Source organism: Rhinolophus ferrumequinum, chromosome 11 (assembly GCF_004115265.2).
Source record: "Rhinolophus ferrumequinum isolate MPI-CBG mRhiFer1 chromosome 11, mRhiFer1_v1.p, whole genome shotgun sequence".
Taxonomy (NCBI): Eukaryota; Metazoa; Chordata; class Mammalia; order Chiroptera; family Rhinolophidae; genus Rhinolophus; species Rhinolophus ferrumequinum.
The window spans coordinates 73252643-73274555 of record NC_046294.1 but is presented as its reverse complement, the minus strand read 5'-3'; the positions used below and the strand labels follow the sequence as shown (position 1 = coordinate 73274555).

Below are 21913 nucleotides of genomic sequence, written 5' to 3'. Positions count from 1 at the left end.
TAAAAAGTAGTTCCATCATTCACACAGGCACCCACATAGACAAACAGAATGGATGCCCATGTTTCCTTCTGGTACAGAGCCTGACTAGTTAGAGGCAGTCTTTATTTAATAAGGAAAAGCCTATGAGTGCCCGAATTGAAATCTGTATAGGTCTTTTTCTCAGTTCACCTGCATCTGCTTTAGAGTTAGTGAATATTCCCTCAAGGCTTCGGCATACATTGCCCATCCGTCTTAGCTCATGTTACTCTCTAGCCTGTGGAGATATTTTATTAGCAAATGAATAGAGATTGCATCAGGAATTTCCAAAAGTCCTTGTGGGTACTTTTAACATGAATGTATAAAATTAGTGGATATCATACTTTAAAGAAGTTGGTATTGGAACTACACACATATCTATGATATAATACAAAACTTTCTGAAAGTAACCAGTTTTCCTATTATCCACATTATTCATCTCTGACACATGAGACTATGGAGTAATAACATACAGTTCACCCAAGCAAGAATGGTCTGATATCTCCAGCCACGGGCCATGCCACCCCAGAAGCCAGTTACAAGGCAAATCACTTTATGGTGACACTTTGGGTCAATCGCTTTTGCAGCATGTGTGCGTCTTATTTCCATGACAGGGCAGAGATATAGTGAAAAGATCTCAAATAAATAAAAAAAAGCCTATTGTACTACAGCATGGTCAATTGGATAGTCCCTGAATTATATGCATGACAGGTGATGTTTCTACAACTGTCTTATATAAGACAAAATTTCCCGATTGTTGTTTGTATAACTTTCTCTATTCTAAACAGCGGCTGAGTTAATAGATCACCATGGTAATTAGCATAGCTAAAGCTCATCTGTATATAGAATTTAATTGTATTCCAACCATAAAAAACAAGAAACAAACCTGATAAAAGCTTCATTTAAAAAAGAAAAAAAGAGACATTAATTCATCTTCTATTTTTTTTCAGAAAAATTAAGTTTAGAGGCCTAAATACAAGGAAAATTCTTTTTCAGACCATCGAAATGACATGAGATCCAGAGCATTTTCCTTGTTATTGGAATGGTTTGCGAGTGTTATTGTCTCCACGGGCTAGCTCCCTATTCTGAGAGACGTGAAACTCCCATGGCCATTTCTTTCCATTATCTTTTCCATTCCACTTACAAATATTCTATTTTACTCAGCTCATAAAATGTGCTTAACTGCTTATGTGCTCCTATTTAGTCATGTATTGGTAAAATACTTCAGTGCATTTATTCACAAAACATAAGTAGTCTCTCTTTTTGGAGGCCTTTTGAGGATAAGAACTAATCAGAGTAACCACATACTTTGGCTTTCAAAATCAGAGACCAAATTTCTCATGTTGAAAAGAGAGAAGATAGGATCACTGATATTTTTTCTTCACAAACTGTAAATTAAAAGAACCAGAAATGTCTAGGCAACCCTAACAAAACTGTTTTTGAGTCTTTTATTTTTCTGTATTTCCTTATTTTTCCTCAAAACCCTATCAATTTTGAACAAAGACATGGTTTTATTTCATGTTCTTACTGTAGTGTTTTTCACCTAGAATAGAGTTGTGGTGTGCCTGTAGCTCAGAGACACTAGACCAAATGTTCTAAGGATAATTTGTAAATTACTGCTTATGCAGCATGAAATCTGTTGGCATTAGATTCACATCAAAAAATGGAGCCCCACTATAGTCATGGTTTCTGATATTAAAATTGAGCTCTCAGACTATTTCTTTATGGAAGAGTGTAAAGGTAACAGGATCATCAGCTCCAGAATTTGCAGCAAGCCAACCTGGGGGGAAAAAAGAAAACAAACAATGATAACTTCAAGTAGAAGTAATTTGTATTATATGAATATATAGCAAACTTCTCCATCAGTTAGCCTCAGGTGCCTACCTTCTCTTTTATAGTCCTAGATAAGATCAATCCTTTATGGTATTGATTTTTTCATCTCAAATAACTAGGATCATCCTAGATACCTCAATTAGAGAGAGAGAAAAATCGTGCGGTACTTTTAATAAAACAGACTGTAAGTGAATCAGTTCTTACAAAGAAGGTTGTGAATCTTGTTCTTTGAAAATATTTACTCAGTCTGCCTCTGTAACCGAAAAAGAAAGTCAACATAATACAGACATCTTCAAGAACTAGTGTAAAAAAATTAATCAAGATGTGTTATTCTATCCTTGTATAAAACAACAGTATTTTGTATCCGCAGGTCTGGAAAAACAGTCACACACACACACACACACACACACACACACACACACGAACTGGATACTGTATATAGATCTGTAAGATAGAAAGCAAAAAGCTTGTAGCTTTGAAGTCATAAAAGTAGGGTTTAAGTTCTCTAAACTTGTCACTTATTATCTTAATGTCCAAAGCATTAATTTTTCTGAGCTTCATTATCTTCTTGTGTAAAATCTGGGTGATGGCAATCATCTCTTTTCCTTAGGATTTTGGTGTGGATTTAATGGATAATTTGAATTTGTTTTGTAAATAGAAAAGCACTATACCTAAGTTATTTTCCCTCATGTACGTAAAAACAATAATTAACAACATGGAAAAGAAAGAAAAGATAGAATTCATAAATTCTAAAGGCAATATGGAGATTCATGTTAACCTCTTATTAACTTGAAGTGGGTGCTGTTATGTTTTTGCGCTGTCCATACTCCCTTCAACCTTGCGCTCTGAACTGCCCAGGATAGTATTAGACTTGATCATCAAATCTGTTTCAACACCAGGACATGTCCTTCAAAAGTTGAATATGTGAACCCCTTAATAGTGCATCGTTTCAATAATTTATCATGTCATTTTTAAGGTATTTTTCTAGGTTAAAGAAAGTAGACAACACGGTCCCTGCTCTTTAGGTGTTTACAGAATTACTGAGCAGACAAAACATAGTGAAATGACAATCCATTCACTATAATTAAGAGTAACTAACTTGATAGTAAATATTGCTTATGTTGTGTGCAACCAAGCTGTTGAAATTCACACCAAGAATATAAGTATGGTCTTTTCCATATATTATGATTTTAGATCACTGTTGAGGACAATTATTTCATTAGATGGAACAGTGAGAGTGCCTCATTCCACAGGACATTTTCTTCAAAGGCCTTTTTTTTTTTCATTAACCAAACCCTCACAGCAAATTACAGACCTAAGGAAATGAAACACTCAGAGTGGATGCCCAGAATCACTGGACAATGCAACCATGAGGCCATGAGGTTTGCAAACCTAAGGGACTTCTCAGCACAATCTATAGCAGCCATCTAGAAGTTCCCCTGAAGAACTGCTATTTTCATAGATCATTTATCCTGTGGCCCTGGGACCATACATGCAATCTCTCAGAGCAGGACCTTTAAACTTTTTTGATAGTATGTCATTAATTAAAAAAAGAAAAATCTTTGATCATATTCTCAATATAGGTATATTTTTATAAACTGTATGTAGTACTGTATAACATTATAAAATATGAAAATGATAGATGTTTTAAGTCGATCATTTAAAATAAATACAGAGGGTGTCAAAAACGTATACACATTTTAAGAAAGGAAAAACTTGTATTAAAATTGTAATACTCAATATATACCCATAGCAAAAGATGAATATAAGTCGTGTATACATTTTTTTTTGGCAACCCTGGTATAAATGAAAGTTCTACAATTTTTTCCCTGCCCTCACCAATGGATCTTGGAGTGCAAGAACAACATCACTTTTGAGACTATTAGGAAACAATTAAGTCTGATGTTTTGAAAGTATGGCCAAAAGGCAGGTTTCCTTTCAGGATGGCATAGGCTGGGATTAAAATAGGGCAAGAGTCCAAAGAAAGCATAGAATTCAGAGGTATTGCAGAGAATCATGCACTGGCTGACACCAGCCTCTCCTACTACAGTGTGCAGCTGCATGGGAGGTCAAGAGAAGATATTAATAGTTTGATACTACAATCGGGCAGTCTGGAGTAAACTGAGTAATGGCGGAGCGGCAGGAACACAACTCCACTCACTCTCGCCTCCCACAGACGGTAGGGACACACGGGTATCTAAGGGCTTCTGTAGAGAGCTCCAGTGGGACCTGACAATCAGATGACGAAGGCGGGCCCAAGAATAAGTGGGACATGAAGAAAGCAGATTCAGAAAGACTTTTTCTTTGTTTCCCAGCATCTGGGGAAATTTATCCATCCTTTAGAAAGAGCATATGGCTGAATAGAGAATGCTGAGATTTTGTAGTTTTGAAACAGATACTGTTGCTGCCCTGGCTCATCTGTCTGAGCCCACGTTTGTGTTCCTGGAAATGCTGACAGTTTCCCATTTCTGTGCTTGTGTGTTTTGGTTTCTCTGTCCGGGAGAGCTTGTTCAGACCTCCTCAGCCTGGAAGTAACTGGGGCTTTAATGTCTCCAGGAACAGCTCTCCAACAGTGAAAGCTGGAATTCAGAGAAAAGCACCCCCAGCTTCATCTTTCTGTGGGGAAATTCTGAAGAATGTTCCATATGGTTCCTCAGAGGGGGTGGAGCTGAAGTTGCCCATAGCAATGTGTTCATTAGTTTTTTTCTCCCCATCTTGTCTCAGTTTATCCACTTTTTCATTTGTGTTTCCTGGGATGACCTCCCAAATAAAGACTGCTTGTACCTACATCCTTGTCTCAGTGTTAGCATCTGAGGAGAAACAAATCATAAATTAATTGGGGGAGGTGTGCTTATTTATATATCGTGGTGGGTGGGTGTGTGTGTGTGTGTGTGTGTGTGTGTGTTTCCAAATTATTTCTTTTAGAGTCTCAAACAATTCATGTAGATTTTACAAAAAGAGGATTTATGCCTCAACCCATCTGGTCAAAATCTTGGTGCCTAGATAAGGTTTGAGTTTGGATGTGTATGTAGCTTTTATTAATTCTACATATGTTATAACAGTGTTCTCAACTGTTGCTCTAAAATAGCTGATTCAGATTCGAAAGTGCACTGTCGTCAGTAAATCTCACAGTTTTATATATATGGTAATTACAGTATATAATAAAATGTGTCAGGCAGATAGTCTTAAGGGCATGGACTTTGGATATATACAGGCTCATTTCCCTACTTTGACACTTTGTTCTGCCCATAAATTTCTTTACATTTTAAAGACGGGTCTTAATGTTGATATCCCGTGGACTGCTGAGAAATCCACCAGCATTGATTTGGGGACTTATTTTCAAGCATCAATCATGTATCGATACTTGGTTAAGGCTGAGTTCCTTATTCTGCTCACAGCTTCTTGAGATCACTTCTTCAGTAGAGATTATACAGGCTTGACACTTATATGTGCAAATAGGTAATTTGTATGCACATTTTTGACGGTGGCCTTATGTGTATCTCTCATTGTTTTGACAATATTAGCAAACATTAGAGAGACAGTGACTTAAGTCTCAGTTATTTGTATGCAATTCAGTCAATTTATTGTGGTTCTTTGAAGAAAATTCATATTCTCTGACCAAGTTGTTTTACATGTGAAATATGGGTAGACTAGCAGCATGATAAGTACTGAGTAAAAGTGTTTCATTTTTCTTTGTATCAGAACATGTTCAAATATATTCCTATGCTTATAATTGGAGATATTAATCCTTTTGATTTACCTATTTTTTTTCATCCAAATTTGTAGTCCAAAATGAAAACTCCTCTTTGACATTAAATGCCCTATTATGTGTTTTGTGAGACCTTTTTGTTCACAGGGTCCCAAAGGAAAGCACTTCTTCAGTCATGTGTTTTTCCCTCAGAGTCTTAGTGTTGCACATATGTTTGACACATATGTTAAAGTTTATAAGAGGCTGTCAAAAGCAAAGATGTTGAAAAAAATATTTGAGATCATATTAACATTACTGAGAGAGTCCCAAGTTTGTACACCTTTTTTGCTTAGGTTAGCATGTTTGTATATTTAAAATAAACACACACAAAAAAAACATGGCTAATGTTAGAGACACAGGTTGTGGTAATTGCACCCTGAGTTTGACTTTTAGATGTAATAGGGAAATCATTTCTAAGAAAATTTCTGCAGTAAATGCGTAAGTTGTAATGGGCATTTTGCCAACCTATAAAATTCCATTTGAGAGTCCATGGTGGCTGTAATAGTAGTTCTTTGTTGGAATGAAGAGAAACGCTGAGCATCTGTGTTTGCTTAATGTTTACTGAGATCATGTTTACGTAATCTTTATTTTACGGCTACATAATGTTTTTCATGGATGAGATATGTGACATTTCTTAACAGTGATTATCTTTACCTGATATTAAGACTAGACATTAGGAGAAATTATGAAAATGACCAAGAATGGATCAATAGTGTTCTTTTTTGTGAAAAAAGCCAGAACTATTGATAAAAGAATAGTCAATACCATCTTTTTTCCTTGTACCCAAAATCAACACTTTCTTAAAGCTTTGCCCAGTAGGTAGGTGCATTTCTAGAATGACTATATAATTCTGTCTTTGGTGAATTGAATGAGATGGAAGAAACTTTGCCTTATTAATTGCAAAAGGATGATTGAATTTTTTGAGATTAAGAAAGAGCTCCCTGAAAAGACAGGATGACTGACCTTCTATTTGAAATGCATTAGAGCAAAGAAGTTTATAGTTTACAAAGATGTAAATAAAATACTGCTCAGAAAATAATATTTTTGTTGCTTATCTTGCAGCTGTTATTTACTACCTATTCTGGTTATTTAATTATACCTTGTTCTAGAATATATTCAAGGTCATAGATGCAGCAGATTTTTAATTATATACAAAGCTATGCAAAGTGGAACATTTCGCCCTGGGGAGCCCCCCAAAATGGCTGTAGCCTCTTTATTAAGTGAGCTGCTGCAGAGTTTGGCTATAGTTGCTAAATCAAAGGATTATGTATATGTTTTGTTCTTTTGGGCAATAGTTGTTTCGTAGTTTTCATTTTTGACTAACTGGAAATACAAACCAATAAACCTTTGAACAAATAGAAACAGTTTTTACATTTTTATATAGTTATTATTAAAATCGCATCCAGGAAATTTTAACAACAACTACAAAAATGGCCCATAAATTTAGTGTGTGTGTACATACCAAAATTTAAATATTTGTTAAAGTTCAGATATATATAGTAAATTTTGGCTTAACATTGTAAAAACAGAAACCAAGATAAAAGATTGTTTCACTTTAATTTCGTAAGTTTTAAGGTCAGATATTTTTCCTTCTTCATAATGTGTTTGGCACCAACTATTTTGGAAATTGACCTAGGAAATTGAAGGTGTAAAAACTCATCTTTATTAGTGCTATAGAGAGTATATGGTATTATACTATCACACTCTAAACAATAATTATGAAAATATTATTCTATAAGCAACCTTATTTGCCCCGTCTACTTACAAATGCTTTCATAAATTAATACAGTTGTCTTCCTAAGCTGTTGAGACCAAGTATCAATCTTAAACACTATCCTGATGGGGTCCATTAAGTTAGAACTTAAGGATGATACAAAGTATAGTAGGAAATCAATTGAGTCCACATTGTAAAATAAGAACTCTACTTTTACTTTAGTGTAACTATTTTAAGAAAGCAAACTGAAGAGTGTAACTTTGTATATGTCAGCCCACATGCATTTTATTGTTAGCTTAAAATTCCTCCTCTTTAGTAAATGGTTAAAGTCTATTATATCCTAGTTTAAGTCATTCTTCTTGCATTAACAAATTTCTGATATTTGTACATCACATTATGTTTTTGTTCTTTGTCACACTAACTGGGGAAGAAAAATAAAGGAAGAATGGCCCTTTCCTTGCATCATAGCTCTAATGTGGAATTCTCAACACTCGTACAGTCAGGAGTTTTTCACACCTGTCTGAGCGTGCTACTCATAAATCTGATTATTAATACCTCTTCTACCATACCCATAGGCAGGGTGTGAGTCTACCTTTTCCAACAGTATCCATCTCAGCAGCTACCCAGCACTTGACTCTTAGAAGTTTCCCTTCATATATTCCCTTCATGTATATTCATATATACAGAACAAGCGGTATAACAATAATCCCAAAATTCAGTGGCTTAAAACAAAACATATTTATTCTCACTCATGTGCTTGGGGTCAAATGGAATTTGACAGACCTAGACAAAGGAACTTGTACCAAGCGTATGGTGTTGGCTCCTACATTCAGGCTGGATCCACATCTGCTGCGTGTGTCTCTCATCCTTGCCCTAACAGGCCACCCCATACATGTGCTCCTCATGGCAATAGCAGACATGCAAGGGGGTTGAATAGAAACACAGTGTGCCCCTTAAGGCCTAGGCTAGGAGTTGGCATTCCAGCTCTTCTGCCTGCATTTTCTTGTCTCAATCAAGTCATATTTCCAAGCCCCTCATCAATGGGGAAAGAAAATGAAACGGTTCACTCCAGAGGAACTACTAGAAAGTCACACGGCAAAGAATGAGGAAACTGTGGAAGAATGAAGAACTAGAACATCAGTGAAATCTACCGTAGTATGCACTTCAGAATTGGCCCCCGTGCCCTTTTCTCTTTCAAAACAATGCTGTGCAAGGAAGCTCTAAAGTAGCTCTCCAACTAATAAGACTAGTGATTCACTAGTGATTGAACAGAATCAATCCGTTTCTAGTTTCTTCTAAACTGGTACAGCTCAAATGGGATTCATGGACCTGCTGCCATCCCCATTAACCCTTTGTTATTTGTCCTCAGTAAGATAAAGAACTTGTACCAAGTGTAAATTAACTATGACCCTAAGAACATTGTTTAGTTTGCTAAAGTTTTTTGTAGCAAGAAATGTTCAATGAAGGAAGCAGTGTGCTGATCTTCAACTCATCTCAACCTCCTCATCACATAGCAGACAGGCTTGAAGTAGCATTACCCTAGAACTTGGCTAGAAAAATGGATTCCTTAATATAGGAGTTTGATTTTTTTTCACTTATAGATAATACACAAATCCCCAGAAATGAAGTTAAAACATAATGAATTCAATACCTTTATACTGGCATTAATGGTCCTATTTGAAATGATTCTATTAGTAGTACAGACACATGCAGGGTACATGTACCTGTATTAGTAGTACAGTATTATGACGGATATAAACCTTGGCAGTTATTTAAAGGCATGAGGAAAATGGAGTCCAAACTATGACCACATCCTAAGAACAATACTCTTAAAATATAATCATTGCCCTAGATCTAACTAGAAAAATATGTTTTCCATTGCATTTTCAACATATTTTAGGAAATTTTATTGTGTCCCCTAATGTAAACAAGGCATCAAAACACAGCTGTGATATAAAAAAAATAATTATTGCTTTTATTAATACTTACCTGCCTTGCCTAACATGTTATCTTATTCTTGTTAGATTGGAACTTTTTTTTCCCATTTTTATTTTCATTTAGTAGCTATCAATAAATTATTTGTAAGATCTTTGGGAAGTTAAATGGATAAAGTCAGATCATCACACTTTATTAGTTTTATTTTCAGTGCATGATGTTGACAGACACAATCGCCTCAAACTTAATAGAGAAAAATTAATGAAATAGCTCAGGGCCTAATGTTTCTAGAAATAGTGTCAAGGAAAGCCAAATTTAAAATATTAAGTACATGTCTGTATCTCTACATTTTATTGCATGTTACTTCTACTCTCTCAAGTAGTAAATCTGGCTAAGAAACTGCCTCACCACTCCCTGAACTCCTAAAACATTAACTGCGTAAAATTCACTGTTTGTTTACCTATTTGTGTCATTTTTTTCTGCATGTCTCCTTAACTAAATTACATTTCTCTTATTTCTGCTTTAAATTTTATAACGTATTTTCACAGTTTGTTTTGTTTTGTTTTTGTAACAGTCCCACTGAGAAGTTAATGTTATCACTTTTGCAGATGAAGAAATTTCTACCTAGATTAGGTGATTTTTTTTTCCCCCAAAGACACACAGCTAGAAAGTAGTACAGAACACTCCATTTAAATTTACTTCAGAAAAATAGAACCTCTTCATATTAACTCTTTTATAATAGGGGTGGCAAATATAACATGTGTGCGTGACTATCCCCCTTCCATTCTCCACATAGATAGTAATAATTATACATAGTACTCTTTCCTTCAGAGCATATCTGCAGCCTTACAAACCTTCTCAATGCACGATTCCAGGAAAAGTATTATGATTTTCTCGTAGTTGGCATTTAGGATTAAATGTGTTTGCTTTTCCATCTCTTTATTTTACTTTGTTAGGATTTATATCTTTTCTGTTTGTGCCCTGTAACATCTACTGTTGTAGTTTGCACGAAGTAATAAATGCTAAATAAATATGTTAATAGTGTATGCTTAAATAGGTATAAGCCATAAGGTGGTAGAATGTGGTTGACTATAAGGAAGGATTTTTTTTCTTTTATTATCATTGAATAATGCATTTCTCAGATATTATTGGGCCTCATCTCGTGCCAGGCACTGTGTTATTCATTTGAGATGCCAGGATGAATTCCTTCATTGGGGCATGAAAGGGAGGCAGAAAAGGGCATACGATGCAAGGGCCTGAGGCCCAAGGATGGGGAAGAAACAGTACTGGCTGTAGCTCACCCCTGAGGAATGGGAGCCATTTGGGAACCCCTCAGATTACTATTCACAGAGAAAGGGGTACCACATGAGTTGGGCATACCTCCCAAACGACACCTTAGTTTACAGAAGCAATCTGGAAGGCACACATGTCACGGTTTTGACCGCAGGGTTTGTGAATCTGGGCTTCAAAATTGCAAATGAACCTCCTTATTCAACAAACGGGCTGAATGGTTAGTTTCTCCTGTATTCCTTCCTCATATGTACGTGCACATAAGTATCTTGCTCCGAGAATATTCTGAATTTCATTCATTCAATAAATATGTATTGGACGCCTATTATTATCGCCCATGAGGTCTAGATACAACAGTGAATGACATTCAGTCTTTATTTTTCAGAAGCTTCCAGTCTGGCAAGTGGAAGACAGGAAAAGAATGAGTGTTTCAGGCAAAGTCAATAAAATAGCATGTTAAGTTTTCTGTCACAATGACTAACTCAAGAAATGTTATTTTTCTTCCCCGTCTCCCACTTACTATATCATCATAAGGTACTCTGTTAATTTCTTTTAATTTAAAAATCCCTCTGTCCCATAATTGTTTACTAGTGGAAACAGCAATAGTCACTGTACTAGTATTCAAATCTTTTCAGAGTTATAAATGACACTGACACATCTTTTTAAAAAGGGCTGTTCAGCAAATTGCAAGGATCCTTTTATAACACTCGTAACAACTAAACGTTGTGCACTTACCTTCTGTAAGGCTCGAATGGGCAGAGCTATAACATATAAGGCTTCAGCTGTCCCTCACAAAAGTGAGCGTCCTGGTATGAGTAATAAGAGACGATGAGTGAGTCTTTGCAAGATATATGTCATGCACCCACAGAGAATCCCACAGGTGACAGACAAGATTAAGACTTCCTTCCACACTTCAGTTATTGTTTGTTGTACACTTAATCTTTAGGCACTTGGGTTTTATGAAGATTACCAATTGGATGGACTATCTTTTTTGTAATAGAGATGGGTGAGGGGTGGACACGACAGTGATGAAGACTGTGTTGAGTGCCAGACTGGACATTTGACCTGAAGAACGTAGCAAGAGATGAGAACTGAAGTTTGACTAAAGTGGATGAAGTCTCACCCTCCAATGGATAGAGGTCAAATCTTCCTGTCTGACATCTTCGATAGTTGTTTCTTTATACTGGATAATAAAACAGGCAGGAAAAACACCCATAGAAGGTTAAGAGATAGTACAAAGAAGAGAGATATCTCTGAGGGCTGAAAAAGAGAAGACTTCTTCACAAAATTCACTGTAATATGACCCAGTCTTAAGTGGAGCTACATGCCGAATGTGGAAGGAAACATTTTTCTGCGAACCTCCCTTCACCCCAAACATATTATAAACACATCTTTCAGAGCCAAAGCTATGTCATTAATTTTTTCATTCCACGAGTGGTTATAGTGCCCTGTCCCTCTTGAAGTTGTATGTATTCAGAATGTATTCAGTCATTCAGTTGACTATATATTTCATATATATTTAAACCTTGATAAAAGCACAATACACCAGTTGTCAAATCACTGCCATTGGTGTCCGCGGCAACTGCTTTCCTTAGTTTTTTTAATCACAGAACCCTGATGGGTAGACAGGGTCTTAGGTGAGGCTCAGACACCCTTAGCCCAGGAAGTGTGTTGTGTGAGTGTGAACCGGTCGTGGAAATTCTATTCCCCTCTCAGGACTCTTATATGTTTGAGAATGTGCCCAGATTCTGTCCAGTAAAATTGAGGGAAAGCCTGGTTGGGGGTGAGTATGGGGGTCCCAGAAAGGTTTCTGCTTTCTTAGAAAGAGCTTCATATGGGTAGAGCCCATTCTTGGACTCTGAGTTCCACCCTGTGAGGGGGAGATAGCTGGAGCTGCTGGAGCCATCTGTCACATCTTGAGGACAGCCGCCAACACACCCAGGATAGCAGAACAGGAAGGTGGAAGCCATGAAAACATCGCAAAGTCTTGAATTAACCTACCCTGAAAAGTTCTACCTACATACTTCCTATGGGAGACGACACATTTTCTTTAAGTCATTTTTAGTTTGGTCATCTGTTACTTGCAGCCTAAATAGCCTGTGAGATCAGTGGATTGATTACATGTGTGGTGCTATGCAAATACAGTGAAAGCCCTCTCCCTGTGTGCAGAATTTCAGAAGGATTCACTCAGCAAATATTTCTTGAGCACTGACTGCTCTTCAAAAATTCATTAAGTCAAGAGAGAATGCATTTGAGGTTTTGGACTCTGTAGCACAAACATGAAATGGATAGTAAAAACCAGCTGGTGTTCAGTGTAGTTTCCATGTGAGCTCTTTATATGCATGAAAGTACAGTCTTTGGGTCTTTAACCAGAAGTGAAAATAGTAATGGAAAATGTGTGAACAGTTAAATTGAACAACCACACAAAACTCTGACACACAGTGTCATAATTTAGTGAAATATGCCATTCTGAATTGTTTAATGCATACTAATATTCTCGTACTTTATAATTCATTCAGTTTTCACGTTTCCCAAAACCCTATTTTATTCTATATATACCTCTAGATCTAACGTAGACACATATGCCAGTTGGAAAACTGCTTTTGAATATACTGTTTTATATAAGGAAAATGTTAAACAGATAGCTTTCGTATGTGCACAGGTGCTTTAAAACGCTTTTTTAAATCACAGATGCTAAGGCAATGTTGTCTTTACTTTTCTTTTTTATTTTGAGGTACCAAAAGTGATGAACTGTAGTTCTTCATGCCTCTCAAAGTGGACTTTTTCTCAGATAAACTTAAAAAAATGTAGCTTTGTTCACACCTGAGACCACTTGAGAATAAACAAAATCTGCATTTCTTTTTGAAGCCGTAGCCTGTCAATCTAAGGAGAAATAGGACCTCGTTTCAGTCACTGGCTTCTCATAGCATGGCATCAGTAGCAATGTCACAGAAGATTAGGAACGTTAGTTCAATTTAAAAGTTAGAATTTTAATGAGGCTGTTCCAGAAGAAAATCTAAGGTTTAAAAACAATTACTCATGGTGTATGAATAAAATAAAAAATACATATATTAGTTAAATAACAGTTCAGAGCAACAGATGTACTAGCAACATCCTAGAAGCCTTAAAATGATGGAAATTGAAAGTCATCCTTTTTTTTTTTTCCCTTTGCGTCAACAAGAGTAACAGAAGGACCCTGAACTTGCCATTTTGCCTAGTGGCATCATACTAATGATGACAACCTGAACCTGCTCTGCTATCTAAATGCAGTTTCTGATCCTATCGGGCACTCTTTAGCATCTCAGTAAGTGCTGATACGGACTACTTTGGGTCTTATCCCAGAAAATAGCTTCAGATTTCTTATCTGCTAGTCATGTTAGAAATAATCTGCTCATTATTAATATATGGATTCCCAGGGAAGCCAGACAGATGCTGGTATATCATTAGTCATTTTTTTTCCATATAGCCTTCCAGTTTGCTAGCATAACCACAGTAGGCCTCTGCATGGCCTACTTAGCTCCACAAATATATTTCTCTTCACAATTTATGTACACAGAGTTACATCATTTGCAGTATTTATTAAATGGTAGGATGAATTGTCCTTTATTAAAGGTCAGATCTTTACTATTACCACATCTGAAAAAATGAGTTTAGAGTACCACAGGAGTGGTTTAACAAGAAATTAAGCTTTTAAAGTAATTTTTAAAAATAACCAAGCCTTTTTATTTATCTCTAAAGCATGCTATGTATTAGAATATTCACAAGTTCCTAATTTGACAGTCTGACTATATCATGTACATATATTCCAAACCTATGACCATGTCTTAGTTATTTAACTTAGTTTTCCCTATCAAATATAATGTTATTGGCTGTTAAATTTTTACTTTGAGGGTATGGTTATAGAGAATAAGCAGGGCAATCTTGAGATGGAAACTAACCTCTTCTGCACTATCATATATCATTTACTCCTGCCACAAACACTTAAAACAACATAAGCTAGATGGAAAGGATGGTGCAAGATCCTAGAACCATGGATAAATAAGCTTGTTCTATGTGGTGACCAGCACTAAAACAACTGCATATGTAGAGATAAAGAGAAGAATAAAATCCAGTGATTATTAACCTTATTTGTTCAGTCTCTCCTTTTGATCTGCTTTACTGGTTACAGATACCTGATTGTCTTCTACTTAAAGTTAGAGTAGGTGGTGCAATTAAAATAAGTCGTGATGTCAGTAAACAAAGAATGGAATAAAATGTGTCCCTGTTCCTTTTAAGCAAGTGACTCACTGTTTCTGAATAAGTGGTAGTAATGAGGACTAATGCATAAGGTTCCTTTGAGCTTCAAATAGACCAATAAACATTAAACACTTATTATAGTACCTGGGTATATTTAGTAAATATTAGCTTTTGTGAAAATTATTACTTTAACCTAACATTTACATATATTCTGAAGAATATATATAAATGATGCACTACATAGATTTAATTTGCCCAGAGATCTCTTTGCTCCTATAGTGGTAAACCACCCATTTGTTCTATGTTACTTCCAAGCAAATATTTATTCAACAAATGTTTATTAGGTACCCAGTGTGAATAACAGTGCTGTCTAGAAATGTAAAATATTGTTGAACGGGCAAGAAGAAAGCTAAGTGTGGAACCACAAGGAGACATCAAATATGATTCAGTGTTAAAATGAGTGACACAAACAAGGAAAGGCAAAAACATGCTCTGTCTCTGTTTCAGACATTCCTAATTATTTCTATTTTTCCTCGTTTATATAGAACAGGTTCAGAATTCTTTTCAAGCTAGTACTGTAAGAAGCCATCACCGTTCAAGTTTACCTAGTGGGTAAACTATTTGCCACCATGTTGCCCCCGAAATAAGACTTAGCGACACCATCAGCTCTAATGCCTCTTTTGGAGCAAAAATTAATATAAGACCCAGTATTATATTATATTATATTATATTATATTATATTACCCAGTCTTATATTAAAAGAAGACCGGGTCTTATATTAATTTTTGCTCCAAATGAGGCATTAGAGCTGATGGTCCGGCTAGGTCTTATTTTTGGGGAAACACAGCATCTCTCGAAAGACAACAAGTTCTAAAAACGATCAAGATCACGTCCTCAAATATATTTTCTGGTACCTTAGCACTATTTTTCTTCCTCTGTAGTCATCAAGTCTTCATCTTTGAATCCTCTGCCCCTATCCATTTCTCTCCTGACCATCTCTCCCACCAGCATTGCAACGATTTATAGTAAAATAATGAGATGTTATTCAGTGTATGGATAGAGCATGCTACCGATTGGAAAACAAAAGGACAAGTCAAGCCTTCACTTCAGTGTGTGGGAAACATGAAGAATTGCCGTAGTAACTAGAACTGTTCGTCAGTTTCCAGTTCTCCTTTTCTTCCAGGAACTCACCATGTGAGAAGTTGGGTCTGACCATATGATTAACTTTGACTGATGAAATGTAAACATAAGCGATGAAAAAGTCAATGGGCAACTCTTCATCTCCTGGTTTCCCCGTGCTGTGACCGTTAACATTATGATGATGATTCCTCCATAACTCAGATCCCAGAGTGAGAAAATAGGAAGCAGCGCCCCACCAACCCAAAGTGGACATGCGGTATGAGCAAGCAATAAAACTTTGTTGTTAAAGCCACTGAGATTGGGCCGGCCCTGTGACTCAGGTGGTTGGAGCACTGTAATTGGAGCGCTGTGCTCCTAACGCCGAGATCGCCAGTTCAATTCCCACCTGGGCCAGTGAGCTGTGCCCTGTGCAGCTAAGATGGTGAACAACGGCTCTCCCTGGAGCTGGGCTGCTGTGCTGCCACAGGTAGCACAACTGTAGGCTACTGTGTGTGCTGCCAGGAGCGGCCGGTGGCCAGCATGAGTGGCCAGCGAGAGCTGCTGTGATGGGTTGGCCGGCGACCAACTGCCTCGGCCGGGGGGGAGCTCAAGGCTCATAATACCAGCATGGGCCAGGGAGCTGTGTCCTACACAACTCGACTGAGAAACAACGGCTTGAACCGGAGTGGGCGGAGACAGAAGAAGGGGGGAGAAAAAAACAAAAAACGCTGAGATTTGGGCTAGCATAATCTAACCTCTCCTTACTAATACCACTATGACTATGCATAATACACGGGAAGAATCCATGGAAGAGGCTCACCAGACCAGCTAACAGTATTGTAGAGACAGGTTAGCATGAGATTTGACAGGGAAAAAAAAGCTTGTTTCATTCTAAAATACCATTCATTGTAAAACCCAACATTGATTTAGAAATGGCTTTTGTGTGGGGAAAAGAAAGGTCCATATTAAAAGCACATAAAATGCATTTTTAATAAAATGGTGATAGCATGAATTTATCCTTAAAGGTATAAACTTTATTTCATTATCCCAATGAAAATCCAAGTTCAAGCCTTTTTTTTAATTGACTCTTAAAAGTCTTCAAAATCACTTCTTCCTTCAGTATTGATGCACAGCTTCAAGGTAACGTGACTTTTTTCATAACCACTGTGTGTATGATCTTGATTTGCTTAGCTTAGTATTTTTAGGACTCAACATTTTAAAGAATACTGAAGAACACTGGGAATTCATCTGCATTTTCTATAATTATCATATCATTTTTAGCTTACATGAGTTATATATCATTCTCCTTTTTGATGATAAGAGTTACATATCATCAGCTTTTGACAAATGGATGTTTATCCCCATCGCAATGTATGGGTTATTTACATTAATATCTCATAGTTTTGACAATTCTTTGACTTATTCTGAGATATATGGTAATTTATACTGCCTTTAAGTTTGTGTCTGAGGTGGGAAGGAGATTTGTGTTTTGAACCTCAAAGACAAATCAAAATTCGGCTCTATTTACTTGTATATCTCTCAGCTTTGGTCCTGTAAAGAACTTGATTATTTCTTTGCAAAAAAATGTGGGTGAGATATCATTTCTCCGTTTTTTATTATATTTACATTTTCCATCTCTTTTTTTAAATCCTCATTTACATGCAGAAAAACTTTTTTTTAGTTTAGTACAACCTTTATAAAGGCATTCTAAGTTACACTTAGATATCCAAATGTAAGTTATAATTTATCTGTATATGGCACTGCCAATGCAAATATCTGAGGTTGGAATTAGATGAATAGTTATCTCCTAAGCATGACTAAATTTGCACACACAAAATTTATGACAAGTATGTCCCAACATGCTTCACTTTCTAACAATCAGTTACCTTTAACAGTAACTATATTTCGCTATTTTGAAATATCAATATGTGGAAAAAGTGTTCTGGACTTTGGTATTGAAAAATGACTGAATCTTAAATAGAACTAAAGCCACGTAGTTTAATAAACACTTAAGAATAATTATACATATGCATAAAGTGTTCATATATGCATGTATTACATGAGATATCACTATTGTACATATTATACAAAGATGTAGATATATATACAAACCACAAATAATAAGCCACGTGATTCCTTTATTAACTCTCAGGTTTCTCCTAGGAATTGATGAGCCCTTTAGCCAGATGTCACTGAGAAAATACTTTTGTCTTGCCACACGAATCAAGTGTTTAATTATTTGGATAATAATTTTTATTGCAAGATCATCTTCTCGTTCCACACTGTTCAATCCTATATCAGCTTCTTTGGATTGATTACTTCCTCCTGAAACTTACCCTATAAAATAATTTCAGAAAACTCTCACTCTGTCAATATGTAAAGTTCACACTTTAAATTGTCTTCCAAGACAATGTTTATAGAAATGTTGTTTTGTCTATAATAAATGTTTTCTAGGGAAAAAATGCTAAATCTCAGTCTTCCTGGGTATTTTCTTTCTGTTTTGTCTATTATCATTCTATATCTCTGAGCTATGTTGGCAGTGGTTATAGCAGATATTTTTGTCATTATGGTTGAATTGTTTTCTGGGTATTAAGTTGATATGAGTGAAAAGGTCTCTCTCTTCAGCAGCCTTTCATTCTATAATGCTTTCTGTCATGGCATTCAGCATCGCCCTTCTCCATCTGCTACTGTTCTAAATGTTATTGTTTCATATTTTTTTGCACATCCTTTACGTGTAAACATCATCACAGCACAAAAGGACTAAATAGAAGAAAAGAGAATTATCAGAGAATTAATGAATATGAATCATCTTAATGTGATATAATATAGTATGGCTATTTTAGGGCAATCTTTTACTGATTTTTATTTTCAAAAACTAAACCAAAAATAATTTCCATTTTAATATAATTTTGTAATCACTTCTGTAACCTACCTATAAAATACAAGCTATTTTGAAAGAAAGAGTATATAAATGTTCACTGTTCTGCAGAAACAAAACAAACTCTTGCACACTAAAAGATCTAGTGACAAGAGGAATAATATCAATGTACCCTGTTTCCCCAAAAATAAGACCTAGCCAGGCCATCAGCTCTAATGCATCTTTTGGAACAAAAATTAATATAAGATCCTGTCGTGCGGGGCGTCATGCGGAGACCCTGCTCGCTGCGCCATGTGTCACATGGGGTGGCCTGCGGGGTCTCAGCTCCCGCTCCCCACATAAGAACGCAGGATGTGGCTAGGCCAAAAAGGAACACCCACGGAGCCGTAGGTAGGGGAGCCATACCACTATACTCTCACTGGCGGCTGGATTGGAGACACAGGAGGCAGGAGCCACACTATCCGCAACCACTTCTCTCTGCCAACCAACCTCACTTGCTAATTGCAATCCGCTCTTGCTAGCTCAGCCACCATCTTCTTGCTAGCTCCCATTTTTCTCTAGGTAGCCACGGCAGTTACATTAGTGGCCAGTGGCTCACTGGTTACAGCTGACGGCCAACTAGCCACAGCTGATGGCCATCCAATCTCAGCTGATGGCCATTTACTACCTGAGCCAGCACCTTTCCACGTGAGGCCGAGAACCTGGAAGCTGCACTGTCCCCACAGATCCAGTCTTATATAAAACCTGGTCTTATATTATAGTAAAATAAGATCCAGTCTTATGTTAACTTTTTCTCCAAAAGATGCATTAGAGCTGATGGTCAGGCTAGATCTTATTTTCGGGGAAACACAGTAGTACTTTGAGCACCACTACACTCCCGGTGACTATTACTAGCAAATGTTCAAAAGGAATTTATGGTCCTTTTTTCCCTTTTTTGATGGACTCAGGTTCTTAAAGAAGAATAATTTTGAGCTCAGGGAATTATCCAATGATTACTCTCCAAAAATATTGTTTCTAAATTGTTAATATGAGAAGGTTGTTCATGAAATATTAACACTTTGGTTTATGCCAAAAGGAACTGTAATTAATATATATATATACATATATGTGTATATATATGTATGTGTGTGTGTGTGTGTGTGTGTGTGTGTGTGTGTGTATCACTGTCAACCATTCACTCCTCCCCAAATCTTCATACACAGAAAGGTTTTTTGTTACTACTGACTTCTTAGAAAAATCTGTGCTGGAGAATTCTAAATAAATATCTGATGTTTAATCAGCTTTGCTCTTGAGTTGCTTAAAAGTAGAGTGAGCACAGGTGACTGTTGTTTTTAGCGAGCTAATAAGGGCTTTTGGAAGACTGGTTCCTACTAGAAACATGTGCCAGGTGTTAACCCTAAATTCCTTGATGAAGATTGCCCCACTAACAGTCCCAGGAGGAATTTAGTTCATTGATTGCAAGCTGCAGTGCCTTGGGAAACACTGAGAAAAAATGCTGAAAATACTTACACACTGATTTCTAAACTAACATTGTGAACAAAGTCTAATTTTCACGTTAGCAGTTCACACAGTGAGACTCCAACCCTGTGCTCTTTAAGTTAGGGGATCGCTTGTGGAAAATTATCTAATTAAATTCAATTTGATCCCAATTGTGTATTTCAGGGCCTGTTCTACAAAGTGACATATTCATTTTAAAATTATGAACTCCCTGCCCTACTCTCTTTTATATTCTCCGTCTCTCCCTTGTTTCTTTTTCCCTCTTCTACAGAACACCACATTACGTCTCACCAACAAAAGTACTATTTTGTGACTTAGGACAGTTTTCTGTACTATGTTGTTATTCATTGAGGGAGCGTGCCAAGATTATTTGAGGAAGTTTATTAGTAGTAGTAATAATAATATATTAGGCAAGGCACAGACCTGACTCTTGGTTAGGCTTGCTGGGCTTGCTATTCTAAATGAGGTAGTTGCATAAGAGGAGAACCTGTGAGATCTAATCAGTCACATGATTTTGTATATTAGTGTCATGTGGGGTGTCCGGCGGGGTCTCTGGTCCCGCTCCCCACACAAGAACGCAGGACATGGTGAGGCCAAAAAGGAACACCCACGGAGCCATAGGTAGGGGAGTCATACTACTATACTGTCACTGGCGGCTGGGTTGGAGACACAGGAACCAGGAGCCACACAATTCTCAACCCTCACTGTGCCGCTTGCAGACTCAGCCACCATCTTCTTGCTAGCCCCCCTTTTCTGCTAGCGTAGCCACGGCAGTTATATTCATGGCTAATGGCTCACTGGTTACAGCTGACGGCCAACTAGCCACAGCTGCTGGCCATTTGATCAGTCAATGGCCATTAACTACCTGAGCCAGCACCTTTCTATGTGAGGCCGAGAGCCTGGAAACTGCTTTTTGGGGCTCTGTCCCCACAATTAGTCAACAGATCTGAGAGTGATCCCCAAATATAACAAGAAACTCTCCTGCTTTTATTCCAGCGTTGTTCTTCTTTTCTTTCTTGGTCACAGCTTTTTCAAGAGGAGTATGCTCTGACTGTGGTGAACCTAGTAGTATATATTTTGAGAAAACAGTGCAGAAGAGGAGGTAGTTATTTCCGAATTATTGTCTATACCGGATGGCAAGAAAGATCATTTCAGTGGAACTCCCCCCAAAATAATCCTTTAATGTTCATGCTAAATGTGTTCCCACAATATCAGGCCCACTGGCTACATCAAAATTGAATTTCTTAGAAATGAAGTATTTGGGCATTTTTCAAGTTTATTTATGATCAAACTGCCTTTTATTTTTTTTTATCTTACTTCAAAATACCTTTCAGTTTTTAAGAACTCTGAATATGCATTATTTGCTGTAACTATTCATTCATGTATGTATTTAACAAATACAGTAGTCCCCCTTTATCTGCTGTTTCAGTTTCCATGATTTCAGTTACCCGCAGGCAACTGCTATTCAAAAATATTAAAGGGAAAATTCCAGAAATAAACAATTATAAGTTTTAAATTGTGCACAATTCTGAGTACTATCATGACATTTTAAGAGTTCTACTGCATGTGGCCTAGATGTGAATCATCCTTTTGTCCAGCATATCCACACTGTAGACTCGTAGAACTATTCTACAAGGTGGAAAAGGTA

The 21913-nt window shown here is 36.8% G+C and overlaps 1 protein-coding gene across 2 annotated transcripts in view; it reads left to right on the top strand.

Moving 5' to 3' along the window:
• Positions 1-21913, top strand: part of PDGFD (platelet derived growth factor D) — a 243077-nt gene that overhangs the window by 131979 nt on the left and 89185 nt on the right. The window lies entirely within an intron of this gene.